Raw genomic sequence first — 19080 nt, 5'->3', positions numbered from 1 at the left:
CATTCTCAGTGATTGCTGTTTCCTGATCTTGGATGCTGAACAAATTTCCATATGGCTTTTGTTTCCACAATGAAGAAGTGAGGTGACTATTTTTCTTATTCATGTTTCTTAAAAAAAACACAATGGGCTTTGCCCAATGAAATGCCTGGGCTTTGGTCTCATTAGACCAGCACACCAGTGTGGGTCCCAGCCTTTCCAGCTGCTGTACCTAATTAAATAACTTATCCAGTTTAACATGCCACTTACTTGACTGGAGCTTTATCTCTGTCAAAAAACAAACAAACAAACAAAAAGTATGCTGCCCTGTCAATACTGTGGAATACAAGCAGCAACTTGCCATCTCAAATGTTCTCACCACCAGTGAAAAGTGATCAACAATGTTGGCTGGAGGGGGATGTAAGAGAATAGACAGGAAATAAAGTGTTTATTCTCCATTTTCTCAACTCCTCCTGCTCCTGTCTATGTATCACAAGCTTCAGTAATTTTCAGTCTTTTCCATATCTGACCTATGAGAAGCTTCCAGTGGAGGTGCAGGCTCCTTCAGGCATTTTGAAAATTAAAATGACTGCTCAAAATGAAGAAGAAAACAGAACTTATGCCCACATATCTTTAATTCCTTAATTGCTAAAAGCACTGTCCAACACATTGTCAGTAATATGAAAGGTGACTAGTATAAATACAAATGCAGCAGTCACAGAAGAGAAAGAACAGGTCTTTGAAAAGACCAGTTTTGCTCAATATGGTGATATTCTGCTTAGTGGATTCCATTCAACAACTTCAAATGGTCTTAAAACTGGGCATCAAAGTAAGTTCTTGGTAGATTTGAAATCAATATTTTGTAGGGATACATGTAGCTTAGATGGAAAATCTTCTGTACTTTTCTCTCTAATAGACTACTTCAGCAGATGAGATTAAAAAAAATTACTTAGTGGCACGGAGAGGGCAAACCATGACTGTATGTGTCATGCTGGTGCAGAAAAGGTCTCCTCACTGCAGTCGGTTAAAAATTGACTTCCTCAATCCCTCCTAAATACCCAGTAGTCACATGATGTTGTGTAGGGAGAAGTGGGGCTGCTGCAGAAATAATAGCTCCAGGACAAGATAACAAGATTTGATCGAGTTTTCAGCAGATGACAGACATTTTAACTCTCACAAAACCATCTTGTGTTAGTGCTTGAGCATCAGATTGGCAAGTGTCACAACTGATGTATTGACTGCTCCCATATGTGCCTTGCTACTTATAGACTCATGTGAACACGCAACAGCATCTCTGGCCACGTTCATGTCAGTTGGCTGTGGACTATTTCTAGGATGGAGATTAGGTTGTCTAGCAAACTGCATTGAAAACAGGCCAGGAAGTGTCAGCTTCAATTTTCTTTTCTTCATTTACTGATGTCACTAAGAGTTTTACTTTCTCAGCTGATACTGAGTACTGGTCTTGCTGGATTTTGGTGGTTTAAGACAGAAGTATAAGGTAAAGAACCCAAAAATCCAATCTTCATATTATGCAAGCTTCTGCTCCAAAACAATCGAAGGAGTTTGCTGAAAAGATAATTTTGCTTTCTTCCCTTTGGATAATAAGCAGAAAATCATACTGTTCTCCTATAACAGACTATAAGTTTTCTAGAAAGGAGGATGCTACTTGTTAACTGAAGTATGAACAATCTTATCACATGAATATTTATGAATATCCACACTGAGTGAACATCATACAATACAAAATTGGATGGAAGAACTTCATTATGCATGGCATATGCTTACTGTTTATTCAGACTACCCATGAACAATTCTAATTGCAGGAATGCATTCATTAGAAATCTGCTAATAGGCAAATTTACCTTGACAGGGTCTATCATACACCTAACAGGAAAAATAGTGCATGGAACTTTTACTGACAGTCCCATTTTTACTTTTAATAACCATCAGCAGACCAAACTGATGCTGCAGTGAACAGAAAAGCCTGGTTTGACATGGAAATCCTGAGAGAGACACAAGTGTATAATGGGGCTTGCAAACTTTTATTCAGCAAAGTATCAATTTCACATAATTTTTTTCCATTTGATTAGCTAACAAAACTACACAGTAAGGTACAAAAATAAACTAGGTAGACAAAAAGCATCATATTTAGTACAGCTGAGTGACCTGAATTAAAATCCTCCTTCTATATCTGAGACTGTCTTGTATGACCTTGAAGAACCTTAAACTCTGTGGCTATGTCTAGCTCCAGGGCATGCACAAAACTCAGCCAACATCCTGGGTCCTCTATTAGGATGGGGGCATGGATTGCACTGTTTTTCTCTTATGCTTTCCTGCTGGCACCTCATGTCCCCAGCGAAAAAAATCCAGATATTTTTAGCCAGAAATGAGCCAGAGTGTACTCCAGAGAGGTCCCCGATTTTGATAAGTGAGTGAAAACTCAGGACCCTAAAGATTTGTACCTGCACCGCTGTTTAGTCACATCCCTATTTCAAATCTCCTTCAGTAAAATGGGGCTGGAGCACTCCACTACTGCATGAGAGCTCTTTCAGAGTAAACACAATGACCATATTACATGCTCTCAGCCAACATTTCAGTTTAAGGCCTGGCACATATTTGTTAGTTTTGTTTACAGAAAGAGATTAACTGTGAGTAGTGTCAAAAAGAATAAACCAATGGGACATGCAAATTTACCTTCATAGACATTACATTTAGCAGGGCAAATGATACGGGATATTTTTGAAATATATCACACAAGTAACACTCACTGAAAATCAGGTTTAAGGCTCTATGAACACCTACCCCATGTTAGACACCACGAAAGTGAGATTCATAAATAAAAAAAAAAATCAGTAATCACTCTTGAAATCTCGAGTATTGGCTTCCTTCTTGTTGAACTGTGTTTCTTTTCGGATAAATTTTGAAGGACTGATTTGAAGTATTGTAATAACAGTACTTGACTCCAAATTACAGGCACAGCTCTCTGACTATTTTTGAAATAGAAGCTGAAGAAACAGGCAGAGAAAAAAAAGGTCTGAAGTGTTGTGATACACCCCCTCTTTCTGTCTCTAATACAGCAACACTGGAAGTGTGAAACTGAAAAAAAATAATGCAAAATCATTTTAATCTTCAAAAAAGTTAGTTATATTGCATCTGATATTTACAAAGCCACATAATAATTTCTTAATTTACCTAGAACAATACAGTCCAAGGTCCCACTTTACTGCTAACAAACTAAAACCAGTATTAAACTCATCTTCCATCCACTTTATATAGTAAAGCTAAAGAAACCGGCATCAGGATTTCAGAACACCAGAAACTGAGAAGGATGTGGGAATAGTACTAGCAAAATTACTGTGTTAGCATCTACTCTAAGATTTGTGACACCATGAAGGAATCAAACCTGAGTTTTTAGAGCTACTTTGAAAATATCCATATGCCCTAGGCTGCTCATGTCTAACCTCACAGCAGTGCTCAACTGCAGAGGTGTGTGTGTGCGGGTGTGTGGGTGTGTGTGTGGGGGTGTGTGTGTGTAGGCAGCTCACTTGGGATCAAAGCAAAGTGGCCACCAGCCAGCAGCTGTCCAAAGACAGAGGGATGAACAGGGCTCCACTTAGCACAAGTACTACATGGGTCCAGAGACAGGCACTGCAGTGCAGTGAAAGCATCTTATGTAAAGGCAACAAAGACGAGTCATACAAATGTCTCTGACTCAGGACTGATTGCTTTTACAAGGCTGGAGCCCACTATAATGTGGATATTTTCAAAATGTTAGACGACCTTTTTCTTATTTGAATTCAGCTACATAAAGTGTCACCTTCTCTTAACTGCAGGGCCACTGCTCTCACCTAAGCCACCAGGCAGCAGTAAGTACGTGCTCTTTCTGCATAACTGATCCTGTCCACAATACAAGTGAGCTTTCCTGCCTGATATTTCAACAAATATCTGGATGAAATTTCAACAAGTTGTATATATCTTCCTACTCATCCAACAAGCGTGTGAAATCAGTTATAAAGAGTGAATGTAGAATATACAACATCCAAATGTTTGATTAACCTAATGACAACCTAGTAGAGAAAAAAAAGCCAATTCATCATATTAAGTCAACTAAAGTCTTTGACATCTTTCAGCAAAATTAGTACATCCTTTCAAATCCCAAAATAACCCTATAATTCAACGTGAGGTATAGATAGAAATAAGTAACACTATGTATAACACAAACACATATGAAACAAGAATCCATTTTCCATATGTGCAATTCCAAAATGGCAGTTTGTTTTGTCTGGTTTTCATCAACTAGAGATTAAAATGTACAACTAGTTCTACCATAAAGTAATCCACACTATTTAATAGAAGTTCAAATGCTTATTCATACACTTAGATATATTGATTAAAATCCTACAGAACTTCTGCTGTCCTACTTAGCACACTATGGGGCACAATGCACACTTGTGGCCAAGATGTTTTAAAACTCTTTCCAATTGGAACTGTCTACCAAAATACAGTGACTGCTGTTCAAAGAAAATGAAACATGACTTAACACACAGCACAAATTCATTATTTCACCAGCAATCTGATGTTGGACTTCAACATTTTTTTGAACCAATGAAAAATGCTATTTGAACCACTTATCTCTGAAGAGTAAGCTTATGTTAATGCCATCTCAAATTCAGAAAGCATACAGCGCATAGTGTGTGATTCACACTATATATATTCACTGAAATATCACACCTTTGGCCTAATACATTACTGGGATCTGGTTTTGTATTCTGATACCTCCTTTGATGTCTGATATGCAACCTTTTCACACAAAGTGATGTGGGACACAACATCTATTTATCAGGAGACTGGAAAATACTGAAATCGTGGTTTTGCTTCAACTCCCAAAGGAGAAAATAGACGTATACCTCACATACAAGGAAGAAATAACGAGATTACTACCAAAACTTGTAACAAGGTTCCCTCTCCCTCTGTTACAGACAATAGAGACTTCTTTAGTCTTCCAAAGAGTTTTCAAGGGCAGCTTGCTCATGTTGTGATGCCCAGACAACACACACCGGCAAGGCCATCAAAGAGCATTCCAAAAGGCACAGCAGAGCCTTGTTGCTGTACATATTAGCGACTGAAAACTGCTTTATTTATCACTGTGACTTTACTATATTCTTAACATTTACAGTATCTTCTGTCTTCTTTCACTCCTCACTTCCTCATCTTCTCTCTCACTTCTATATTCCTCAGATCTTCTCTTATTTCCTCTGTGATTGTTTCCAGATAAGGTACACAGGATATTAGACACTTCTCATACTACAAGGGCATTACAATATGATTTCAACATCCTTCTGCAGCCCCTTCCCAAACCTTTTCAACTGTGCATAGAGCACACAGAGCCCTTGTATCACTCATATTTTGTCTGTTCCTATTTTTAAGCACATACTAGGCCTTCCATCAGCAACATGACAAAATTACCTGTGTCAAACTAGTTAATAGGAGAATATGAAATTTATGGAATGCTCCTATTTCAGTTTTCCTGTTTATAAACTTTTTTTTTAATTACAGTAGCACATTAACATTTTTCTGATTACCTTCATCACCCAAATTACATTTACTAAACTACTGGCACTTAATCTCTCAAATGTCAGAGAAGTAATGCTAATAACTTCTGCTAATCTTACTGTCCCCCCCTTTCCAGTGAAAACAAAACCTGCCTCATCTTCACTGTCCTCCCAGCCTGATTTATCTTCTGTAGCCATGGGAAAATATCAACAAACAATAATCCCTTGAAGAAACTCAAGGATGGAAAAGAAAACTTACCAGAGAAATTCACGTCCCCAGAAAGAAGAAACATCTGTGAACTATAGCATGGATGTTTAGCAAATACAGATTGGAAAATACAAGAGCAACACATGTATGTATATCTGATGCTGGCAGCTCTCAAATGGGTCACACTGCTCATGCAGCTGCCCTAAGCCTTCAGTGACCAAAGGGTTGTTGCTTAACCAAGTCAGACTCTCTATGCATAGCGGGAAACGCACTCCTCACAGACACTTCCACAAGTATCCTTTACACCATGTTATCTTTAAATCAACAGGCAAACAAATTATTTTCATTTATATGAATGCTGACTGCTGAATTCATATCCAGCTGGGTTTGAATTCTTCAAATGCCCTGAGATAGCTGGCTGCTGAAGTTAACATGAACTAGCTATGTAGACAAATTTCTATTAGCAGCTCAAATTTTCTGTTTACAATTTCTACTTGTGGAAAATACATATCTATTTTTATTTTCTCCCTCACCTGTTTTCAGACTCAGTAACTTGCCTTTTAGGGAGATCATGAAGGCACATTAAATGTCTTCCAATTGTTGGCATATTACAAATCTGCTCTCAAGTTAAACATAGATGATTTGGTCTCCATCATTGCTTTTACTTACCCCTCAAACCTTGCACGCTTCCTGATATCTTGGCTGAAAATGAATAGTGGGTCTAAAGCTCATACAATCAGATTGCACAGAAAGTCCACTTCAGCTCTGATTTCCACATATTTCAGGTAATCTGCATATCCTTCTTGGGGAGTTTGGAAGTAAACTCCATGCCCTTATCTTTCTGATGGCAGTTTTGCTTTTTGGAGTCCTTTGGCAGGCAAAACCCACAAACAGCTTTTTCAGAATATTAAAAATAATTGAGATAATGAAAAGCTAATAGGCTTTAGCTTAGAGGGTTGCAAAGAATAGACTGCCATTGTTCAGACAGCCTTGTAATAGAGCACCTTGTTAATTAGAGATGATTCACAGATGACTTGCAATAGATTCTGGTAGTTCTGAATAGCAGTGATATTTTCATATTGAGTTCTTATCTACTCAGGAGTAATGAAGCTTCAACTTTAATTAAAAAGAAGGCTCATTTTTTTTAAGCCTGTAGATCAAAGCAACACAGAAAATTAGCATGTCTTTTTCTACTTCTCCACATTTCAAGTTCTGCACTTCATGGTTTTGTTTTCATAACATTCCCTAACAGAGGACATCTAAGCACCTGGATAGCAACTGTCAATGAGAAGGCAATGTTATTGTCACTTTAAATGGAGAAAGGGGCAATGAGGTGGGAAACTTTTTGCTCAAGGCCTCTCAGTGAGTCTGTGACAGACTTAAAAGCAGAACTGGGTCCATCTTAAACATATCATCATTCCTTTAAAACTCCATGCCCCATCATATAACACTATCTGCTTCCCTTGATGGGCATCCATTGCTTTAGTTCATGATCATTACAGTGATACAATTTGACATTGTAACACCCCATTGCTACTAATAGAGGGGTTCTTTCACTGTTGTCCCTTTCCCTTCACACTTTCTCTTGCCTTTTGCAGGGAGTCCGCAGTGCATTGGTCTTTGGAGCAGGGGTGGTACCCTGCGTACACACATTTTCTGCCAGCTTAGGTCCTGAACTGGCCCTGAGGGGCTGGATGAGCTTCAGCACCTGAGCAAAGGGAGATAACGGGAGCATGCAGGAGCAGGAAGGCAGGTCTGCACCCTTCTGGGACAACTGGCCATGAGGTGGGCTTAGCTGCAATGCCAAACAGGACCTCACCTGGTACAGTAAGTTGACCTTACCTGGTGCTGTCTCCACACCTTGAGCTTCCTTTAGCTTTATGTTTTTCATATTTTTTTATAGCATATCTTTTGCCTGTAGCCAGGTCCCCTCTTTAAGCCTAATTGAGAATAACCACTCTGACCACTGATAAAGACACAGTGCTTTCTTTTAGACCTGTCAAAGATCTACCCTGGGCTTTCCATGGGCAAGATGCACCAGCTTGTGCAGCACGCAGGGGAGCCACATGGCTAACGTCGTCAGCTGTTGGTGGCTCCATGGCCCTGATGATCTTAGTGTGGGCTTACAGCAGGAAGGCTGGGGCTACCACACTTCTGCCTGGGATTCCCTATGACAAATAAGTACATGTGCCTATGTACAGTGTGCACACACAGGAGCTTAAATCACTTGTACATCTCCCTGTGGGTGCACTGTGCTTACTCAGGTTGGAGGTCCAGAGCAAAGTTTGAACAGACATACACACACAGAGACTAAGACCAAGAACAAGCTCTTTTATTCCATTCTGTCACTATGCGTCTTTACTTGTGAGCCTGGGAAGCTTCAAAACATTTCTGAACTCCAGGGCTGCCAAGCTTTGAAACACGAAGTGACATTAAAATTAAATTAAAATTAAAAAGTGACATTCAAGACTCTTGATGAGAAGCTATTGATTTACTAATTGATAAAGAAAATGACACAATGCCCTCTCCTTTCTTTTTGAAAGGAGGGATTGAAGGACAACCTGCATCCAATCTTGTCAAAGTTCACCATAAAATTCCCTAAGATTTCTTGTCATTAAATAGATTGGCAGGATTCAATGTGAACTATTAAGAAAACAGTAATGCCGTAATTGAGAAAAAATCCAAACACAGAATCCTCAATCTAAATCTCTTATCTTCACGTCCAGTAAAGCAGATAAAAAACCAAAACAGAAAAACCCCACACAAACATCACACTTGCATATTTACATCTCCAACAAAATTATGCAGAAAGAGAAAACATGTAACACAAATGCAAATATTTAGCCTTTTTACTTCTCATGTAGGACTCATGGCAAGTATATACAAGTATGTTTCCATTTAACTCAACAGAAATATAAGCAAGCAGCATTTTGGTTGGAAAAGGATTACTCATCTGCAAAAAGCTACTCTCATCATTCATTGTTCTCAGGATCAAGACCTTTTTATTTTTTACAGTCAGCTCTTCAGAGAAGATGCATGTCCCCTTTATAAGCATTAAGCGCATTAGGTGCTTGACTAATACAAAAATAACCATGCAAAAATCAATAATTACTGCATCTTAACTTGAGGAACTAAAACATTTTCTCAAATATAGAAAAAACTAATCAAAGACAATGTGGAAAAGTACAAAAAAAGAAGGAATCAGAACCCTTTATTGTTTCAAATATAGGAAAACAGTAACATTATTTAATAACTACATGCTCCAACAATTTACATTTTATATAGCTAGCTTCATTGTATATTTAATAATATGATGTCAAATAAAACAGTGTGAAGTTATCTTTTTTCACTCACCAGAATAGCTGTTGATTATGCTTCAAAATGCTTTTTTGTCTTATTCATTGATCTGAGTCTTAGAGACCTCAAATTAAAGAAAATCTGTCTTCAACATGAGTTTTCAGTCTCTGTAGTTTACAGACTATAATTCAGGGAAGCCTAAGATAATGAAAGCATGCTTGTTTGCATCATAGAATAGTTTGGGTTGGGAGGAACTTTTAAAAGTCATCTAGTCCAACCCCACTGCAATGAGCAGGAACATCTTCAACTAGATCAGGTTGCTCAGAGCCCAGTCCAGGCTGGGCTTGAATGTCTCCAGGAATGGAGCATCTACCACCTCTCTGGGCAACCTACTCCAGTGTTTCACCACCCTCATTGTAAAACATTTCTTCCTCATGTCTAGCCTAAATCTCCCCTCTTTTAGTTTAAAACCTTTACCCCTTGAAGAACCCCAACTCTCTTAGTATGTCCTCACAGCACAGGTGTTCCTCTCATCATCTTGGTGGCCTCCTCCGTCCCCTCTCCAACAGGTCAACGTTTTCCTGTACTGAGGGCTCCAGAGCTGGATGCAGGACTCCAGGTGGGGTCTCACCAGAGTGGAGTAGAAGGGCACAATCACCTCCCTAGACCTGCTGGCTGCACTTAATGTAAACTATATTCAGCTTTCAAGCACATCTAATGCACACCTGATGCTCAGTAAACAGCAGAATAATCACTGTATTTTTGATTTATCAATGAAAGTTTTTGTTATACTTCCAACTGAAGATTTTCCTTTTTCAGATAAAAGTTCAGGTAGCCAAAAAAAAGCCCCAAACCCCACAAATTGCTATGGCTTTATGCACTGTCAATTTTAAAAATATTTTTTTCCCATAGATGCTTCCATAAGGAAGTTTTTAATATAAAATGCAAATTACAATTCAACTTTGTTAAATAAATAAGTAAAACTATAAACAAATATATAATATAATACTGTTTAATACATAATATAGAATATAAAATAATGTGTAATATAGAAATATAGAAATAATAAATATATAAATTCGTAAATATAAATTCCCCCAAAAAATATTTTTTGCAGGACTTTATTTTTTCTTGTATTTTTAGCCTATGACAGCTTCTTCATATAGCATATATATGGACCTGACCTCCATCTTATCTGAGGAACATGCAGTGTCACTCTGGCATGCCAGCCTCATGTCATTCCAGTGCACAGCTCACCACAGTTCCTAGGGGACTTTCTCAATGATCCAGGCCATAAAGGTCAAGCACTCAGAAGGGTTTAGGTTTGAAAAGGTTGAAGGTTTTCTGTAAGTTATACACAGTATCTCTTATGTCTGGAAAATGAGATGGAATTGTAACAATTTTATAGCTTATTTTGATAAACCTTTTTTTTTTTATAAATGCCTTTTTGAGTAACCCTACCCTACTTTTATGCATTTTATCTATTCCATAATCTTTCTCAGGTCTAGGTAGGGTGCTGCTCATGTACTTTGTGATGAGCGTTTCCACGGCAATCATAAAACAACAGACAACATGACACACGTCCACAGCAACTCATTACTTTCTCTGCTTCTGAGCACAAATGTTCACAACCCATCAGCTCCCTTCTTTCTCCCCATGCATAATTGTGCTTTTCTAAAGGGAAAGCTGGATTTCTGTGGGGCCTTCATATCCTTGTCATGTGAAAGACCTCATTGTTATTGTCTCCAAAGAATTATCTATTTTTTTTTTTTTTTGGTGAAGGATCCATGATATTGGAGGATAAGAGTCCTCCTTTAGCAGGAATTTCTGCCCAGTGACAGAGATATGACAAGACACTGAGTATGTGCAGTCAAATGTGGTCAAACAGCAACAGCTGAATGTGTAAAACAGACATGTCCACACTTAATAAAGAGGGAAGCAAACAGAAACCAGAAGAAAAGTTACTTTTTAAATTTCAGCCCAGATAACTGATAACAACATAAAGTAATATTTACTTATTAATATGTGTGTGCTTTTATTGTTGTTGTGGTGGTTTGGGTTTTGGTGGGTTTTTTTGTGTGTGTTGTTTGGTTGGTTTTTTTTTTTTTTTGGTTGGTTGTGGTTTTTTGTTTGTTTGTTTTGTTATGTTTTTAATTCCCTTTTCGGTGTGGGGGATGTGGGGGTGTGGTGTGTGTTTGGGTTTTTTTGTGTGTGTTTTTGTTCTTTTACAAACCTGGCCTGAAAAATTTAATTAGACCAGCATACAGCTCTACACTTCCTATCTGGGCGATATTAAGTGTTAGCGTGATGTCTAACAATTTTTCAAAGACAAATTCTTAAGTGCTTCTGCTGCTTTCATTTTTCACTAACATTAATTGGCACTGTAAAGAAATCAGAAAGCTACTGAAATCTGTGAGGCTAAATGAATCAAAAGCACACACGAGCAGGATTACCTCTATATTCTGCACTCAGAGTTCGCTGCCAGCCGTTCAGTTATGCTGAGGAGTTAACTTTGTGAACAGTCCACTAGAAATCAAAACCAGCCAGTACAGCACAGGGCCATTCACTGAACATGCCTCAGCATGTCGGTAAGGGAAGCAGGGATGTTACTCATTTTCTTTCAGAACAAAGTACACATTTACGTTCATTTAATGTAATTGTCAGAATGTGAAAAGCCATGCACAATACAAATCTTTCCCCTGCAATCTCAAAAGCTCAAATCCAGAATCTGAGTTAAAGCAACATGACTTCTGTTTCAGGTTTTAATTTTTCTCAGCTTAAATCAGACTTTCAGTTGAAGCAATGCTCTAATTTTGTGCCAACAGCAGTCTCCTCTAAAAATTCCCTCCATTGTAATGACAGTTCCCATTTGGAGCATTTTTCCCTCTCCCATAAACCAGAGAAGACTGACATATGTTAATCACTAGATTTAGCCTAGACAAAGGACCGGGAGGGAAGACATTAAGATAGTCTCAGCTCAGAAAATGGGGCATAAATTTGAAGGCACAGAAGAGGCACAGGGTGCAGGGTAATCTATGCTTGTGTTCAGAAGTGAGAGAGTCCTCCTGAAAGCCAATGTGGCCATCAAGTCTCTGTGCAAATGCTCCAGTTCCTTGTGATTTTAAGCATTTTCATGAAAAAAAAAACCAAAACAAAACAAAACAACAAACAGATCATAGAAAGAAAGTAGCTTAAGGTCTTCCTGCATGATTTATGTACTTCTCATCAACAGGCTGATTAAAATCAATTAATACATTCTCAAATATTTACCAGTCTCATTTGATTAGATTACTAATCCCAATGAGGATTAGAACCCACTCAGCAGGTCAAACTGATTTCTTCCAAATGCCATAGCTTTCAGGAGCTACCCAGCAGCTCAGTCACTTGGACTTTCTGCTAGAGCAACATTCAGGAGACCAGACTTTGTATTAGTCACTGCTAAAACACTGTAGTTTTTTATTTTCATTACTGATTTTATTCTCCTGTTTTCCTTCAGCATCTCAGACAGGGAACAGCAATGAGTAGGAAAGGTTGCAGAGAGAGAAAGTATTAACTGCACGGGCATGTAACTTCATGGTTATTAAAATTTGTGCCATTGCTTTCTCCTTCAGGATGAAACTACAGATTTTAATTTTCATTTTTTAAAAAAAGATTAAAACAGGAAATAAAAAAGAATGAAGAGTATGAGCATGTTCACACAGAATGTCGGAATACTTTATCTTGTTGTTATTGTTTGGTTTTGTTTTTTTTGTGAAACAAAACCTGAGAGCTAGTTACTAAGTGTCTTTCTTATCATACTGTTTACTACTGTTCCTGCAATAATTTCCTAAGGAAAACAAACGTAAATTTTGTTCCTACAAAATGACACAGATGACCCCATAACACTTACAAAAGAGTGCAAAATGTTCCATATAAATCTTTGCAGGACTGAGTCCTGTAATGCTCTAATTTATTTCTAATTCCCTAAAACAGTATGGAGATGACATAGCAGAAGTAGATATATATAATTCAAAATGACAGATAATGCTGATATAGAGACATTCCCAATCAAAACAGGGTTGGTATTCAGTCCCTTATCATCAGACCTCACAAATTTTTGTGCTTCCCTGCCTACAGATTTAGGAGATGATCCTGAATTGCACTTATTCCCCTTGCACCTCAGTTTTGATGCAGGTGAAATTCTCATGCAAAGACAATGAGCTCTGTGATGTTCAGGGAAGTTGGTCTGTAAGCGCCTTCATAAAACTCACTTGCCACAACCCTCACAGTGTGCTTTTTAGCACTTCCCAAGTTCAGCTCCTTCCCTAATTAAAGTTGCTTTACAAGGATTAGCCATGGTTATTCTTCAAGGAAGGGTGGGTGATACAGCTCTACAGCTAAGCAAATTCACACTCCCCTCTGAAGTGCCTCCTCATTAAAATAACACAGGGCAGAATGTTATAATGCATAGAATCATTTAATTTATCTACAACCTCCCTTGACCCACCCTGTCAGCAGAAAGAGACCTAGAAGTGGATAAATCTATAGTTTACACCAACTTGTACCTCTTCCTCCATACCATGATAAGGAAGGATAAGAGCTATGGTGCAAATAGAGGTAGTCCCAGCACTTGTACAGACAGAGACGTTTCTCTTTTCTATTCGACTCCTGGAAATGAAAACAGACCTATTTATAACATTTGATCAGTTTTTCTGCTATATTATTAATTCCCACAGCTGTGACAGAACATTTGGTCCTGTGTTGGGCCAAGAAAGATCGAACTGCTTAGCTGCCATCTGCGCCTTTGAAAATGCTGTGCAGCATCTTCATGCCAGATACTTTTGTATGAATGCATATGGACACATACTCTTTTGAAATGCAACAACTGGTTAATACTGACAGCAAGATTTTACAATTTTAAAAGAGACTCTATCTTTGAAAAGCTTCTTAATTTTAATATCTTGCCTAACTATTCAGAAACCTAATGTAGAATCCTCTTTGAGGAATACAAGAAACTGCATAATGTGCTTCTCAAAAGTTTAATCATATCAAAAAAAAGTGGGATTATAAAAAATACAACAGAGCCAAAACCTAAGTTACTGATTAACTGCATACAGTTAAAAGAGTAAAGAGATGTGTGGTACTGTGGATCAATAGACTAAAGTCTAAAGCAGGCACACCATAAAGGCTGCACTAGATTTTGAACACAACAGTTTGGAGATAATCCCTGTTCATATGATGAGTACTGGTGAAGACTAACAGCATCTCTAAAACACCAGAATTGCCTTAAATAGCCATCCAAAAAATGTTTTAAAGCCTATATGCATTATTTCATTATGATTTTACCAGCTTTTTTTTTAATCCAGATAACAGAGATATTGTGACCTTGAAAAAATTATGTGAAATGGAATTCCCACCAGTGAATGAGATTTTTCAGTTTGGGCTATGTTCTACATTGTGCTTAGTATCTATCCAAGTGATATGAGTATGACTTATTTTGCATATTACTAAGTTTTATTCATAGTATGACATCATCATTGCTTCATAGTAATGAGAACTCTTCAGAAAAGTAAATAATGTAATATAGTTGTATTATAATTTGTGTAGGGAATGTATGATCAATTACTCTTGTCTTTATCTTAAATTATATATTGGTCACAATGGTGTCAATATGAGCTGTTAATAATGCACTTTGTATTCAAAAAGACTCAAATCCAAGAGAGAAAACGAACACTTTAGTTGTGTGATAATTAGGCTGAGGTCAGACTTTCCAGAAACACTGAATGTTGGGGTAAGGCAAAGTACAGGAAGCTTTGGCCTTACCAAAGCCTTTGGCACAAGCTCAACAGAAACCGTAATTAAAAAAGTTTGGTGGAACAATATCTGTATTTGATCCTACGCATGCTCCCCGGTCTTGTTGAGTTGCAGATGATGAGTTGTATAGGCCAGACCCCAATAAGGCTACCAAGACCTGGAAGCTGCTTCTCTGTTTTTAAACCCTGCTCAGAGCTGCCCAGGTTCCTGGCTGACCCTCCAGCCTCTGCTTCCAGGTCCTCTTTTGGGTGACACTAAACTCCACCAAATTGGGTCAAAGCAGACAGGCCCAGAGCACACAAAATGAACTAAAAAAAAAAAAAAAAAAAAAAAAGAAAGGTTTGGACCACACTTCTGCCATTACCATGACACATATGCATTGCCTCAAAAAACACAACACACAGTCTAGTCCCCCTTCTGAAGGGCTACAAGGGCAGGGAGCAACAAATACACAAGGTGAGAGGAAAGTACCACTATGACCACAGTTCCCCCGGTCCCATGTGAGCCAGCCATCAGGAAGGAGAATCTGCCTCTCCTTACCCTGAAAATAACACCGCGTGCTGCAATCTAGTACCACGTAAAGCAAAACCAAAATTTAATCTGAGCTGATTTTCTCCCAAAGAGAGATACAGATTGATCTTCTCTGATGGCAGGAAATAAATTTCTGGTACTCCAGATGTATTTTATTATTCGGAGCCTTGTCATTTAATGACTGAATCAGAGGTGACACGTCTGGGAGAACAGGGAGCTTATTAACATCCATCAATATGTGGTATACAATATGCTAACTTCAAATTTGTCATTTGTACCCCAACTCAGTCATGCTTTTTTAGTACTAGTCAGCTAGTGAAAAGTACAGTAGTTTGGATATTTTGACAGACAAAGAAATGAAGCAGTGAATTAAATTGGCAGTAGCAGCAAGGCAGAGCCACTAAATGAGGAGGAGGAGGAAAAATGAGATTATGCTGCCCCACACAGTAACGACGGTTAGAGGTGAAAATAAGTTTGCCCCAATGTCAACACTGGCTGGACGCACTCATAACCTCGTGAGGATGACAGCAGTGACCTTCTCTACAAAACAGGAGGTAGGACCTGAAACTGCAGAAACTGCTTCAGTTTGCTTGCTGTCTCTTTTTCTCTTCAATGAAACTTAAAGAGAATAACGCCCTCCTAACTTTAAAACATAAAAGGTTCTACTGAAAAGAAACTCTTATTCTAGAACTTAGCTGGATCAGGCAATATATATGACCTCATAACTTGTACAAGAAATCTTCAGACAGCCAAAGTCCAGACAGCACCAATTACATACCTGGCATAGCTCCAGGAACATTTCACAGGACAGAAATGATGGGCTCCTCGGGACTCCATAACCTCACTCGAGATAAGACTAACTACAGTGTGTAACAGGACCCAGGGAACTGGAGCTTTTGCCATTACTTATTTTGGGTCATTTCTTCCTGCTGTATGTGATTGAGCTTGCTCAGCAAACCCAGCACAGCCCCAGTGCTAGCCAGGTGACCTTATGCTGTTGTTAAAAAATATATTCAATTTGTATGGAGCAGTTCAAGGGCCAAAGACTACAAAGCAAGGATAGACTGTGGAACACACAACTAAGACCTATACTAAAATGCAGTACACACTATACTAGAATATACTATGCAGCCAGGACCTACAATAAAATCATTTTAGCTGGTGAAAATAGAAGTATGATGCTAGCAGACAGCATCTGACATCTTTAAATTTCACTCTGAGGCATACTCAAACCAGCTTCCCTCCACAGCAAGGGGAAATTTGAGGAAAAGCTACAATTGGACAATTTAAGGACTGTTCCCTCCTTATTGTTTCTAATACGATGAAAATAATAACTTAAACCTCATGGACTCTGATCTCTTCTTCAAAGAAATAAAACAGTGGAAGAAACAACTCTTAAGTCCTATCAAATACATACTGAAAAAATATTTTAAAATCATCTTTTTCAAGAGTTTCAAGTAAATTCCATATTGTGCATTATAGCATGAAGTGATTTATCCACATATTTACTTACCCTGACACTGAGTCAAATTAAAAAAATATATTGCCTAGAGGGCTCAGGTTGTGAACAACATTGTGCATTGCAGTCAAAATGAAGATTTGCTGCTTGGGAAGTGGGAAGAATAATTTTCTATCCAGGTCATGCAGCGGTTCACAGCAATTGCCCTATCTGTAGCGACCCACAGATGACTGCACAGCGTGCATCAGAACAGGCACTAATGGAAGCGGCCGACCCAGCTGAGAATAACCAGAGCTGACTGCTCCAATGCGTTGCAATTGCCTGGCAGAGTCCCAGAACAATTTATTGAGCTTAGAAGTAAATACAGGGTGTTGTGGCTTGATACTTAATACAAAAGAAAATGCGGTGCCTGCATTATGAATATAAACCTCGGTCTCTGCCAACTACATTATTCCCAAAACTGTAAATGAAGATAGACACTAATACAGTAAATACATTACCAGATGTGTGTTATTTATGAAAGTAGTAGTATTTAGAGTAGAATTAAGAATTACATTTAAAAACATGGTTCTAGAGAACTAAAAAAGTGACTTTGACAAGAGCACTTTAAAAATTTTTACCACTGAACAATTATGGTATGATCAGACTGAAAAAGATTAAATATTTTCTGAAACTTGCTTTACAATGTTAAACAGTACAAAACAGATCTCAGCTGATAATCTAGATGTTCACTAGGCTGAAACATACATACATTTTACTACCATCCCTCAACTCTGATGTATGTAGAAAAAGAACAATTTATAAATCCACTGTGCAGATTAAATACATGTTAAATAGTTCTTCCTGAATTAATTTAGAACACTGATTTTCAAGAACTTATACTCTAAATTGACATATAAGACAAAAATACTAATTTTCAGAACTAAACACTAAGACATTCCTACTGAAAAGGCAGGTTGCAAAGACAGTAAAGCCTCCATTCTCCAGCTGATTAAGGTCTACAAAGTTGAGGGAGGCAGAAATGTTGACAATTTTCAGGGGAAAATACTTTTTTTTTAAAGAAACAAAGATAACACAAAAAATCCCAGCCCAGAACAGCAAACCTTGGTTACTTGGAGTCCCTCTATCCCATCAAAACATATATTTTCCTACTAGAATATTTGCTCTTCAGTTATGTGTCTTTCCACCAAAAAAATGAATCAAAAACTCTAACAAACCAAATAATTAAAGCTTCTACCATTCATTTAAGTACAAAAGATTCCAACTAGAAAGCTACATAACTGAACACCAATCAATCTTCTAGATTACACCAATGCATGCAGCATGGGGAATAAGCAGGAGAAGTTAGAAACCTGTGTTCAGGCAGGAGATTATGATCAGGTGGCAGTTACAGAGACATGGTGGGACAGCTCACATGGCTGGAATGTGGTCATGGATGGCTATGTCTTTCTCAGGAAAGACAGGCCAGCCAGGCGAGGTGGTAAAGTTGCTCTTCATGTGAGAGAGCAACTACAATGTATTGAGTACTGTCCAGGCACGGATGAGGAGCGATTTGAGAGTCTATGGGTGAAAATTAAGGGGCAGGCTGGCAGGAGTGACATGGTTGTTGGTGTCTATTACAGGCCACCAGTTCAGGGTGAGGAAGTTGATGAAGCCTTCTACAGGCAGCTGAGAGCAGCCTCACAGTCACAGGCCCTGGTTGTTGTGGGGGATTTTAAGTTCCCTGATGGTTCCTGGAAGGACTACTCAGCCAGCCAGCCACAGTCCAGGAGGTTCCTCCAGTGCCTCGACGATAACTTTCTGATGCAATTGGTGGAGGAGCCGACTAGGAGAGGAGCACTGCTGGACCTCATCCTCACTAACAAGGAGGATCTGGATGAAGCAGTAAAGGTTGAGGACCTGCCTTGGTTGCAGCAGCCATGAAATGGTGGAGTTCAGGATCTCCTGTAGCAGGAACAGAATAGCAAGCAGAATTGAAATCCTGGACTTCAGCAGGGCAAACTTTGGCCTTTTCAAACAATTGCTAGGGGAAATCCCATGGGCAAGGCTGCTTGAAGGTAAAGGGACCCAAGATAGTTGGTTAGTGTTCAGGGACTGCTTCTGCCAGGCACAAGATCAGAGCTTCCCAACACGTAGGAAGTCAAGGAAGGGAGCCAGGAGACCTGCGTGGTTAAACAGGGAACAGCTGGGTAAGCTCAAGTGGAAGAGGAGAGTTTATAGATCATGGAAGGAGGGGCTGGCCACTTGGGAAGAATATAAGCTGT

This window comes from Streptopelia decaocto (assembly GCF_964273445.1).
Source record: "Streptopelia decaocto genome assembly, chromosome: 3".
Classification (NCBI taxonomy): Eukaryota; Metazoa; Chordata; class Aves; order Columbiformes; family Columbidae; genus Streptopelia; species Streptopelia decaocto.
This window is presented reverse-complemented; position numbering follows the sequence as displayed.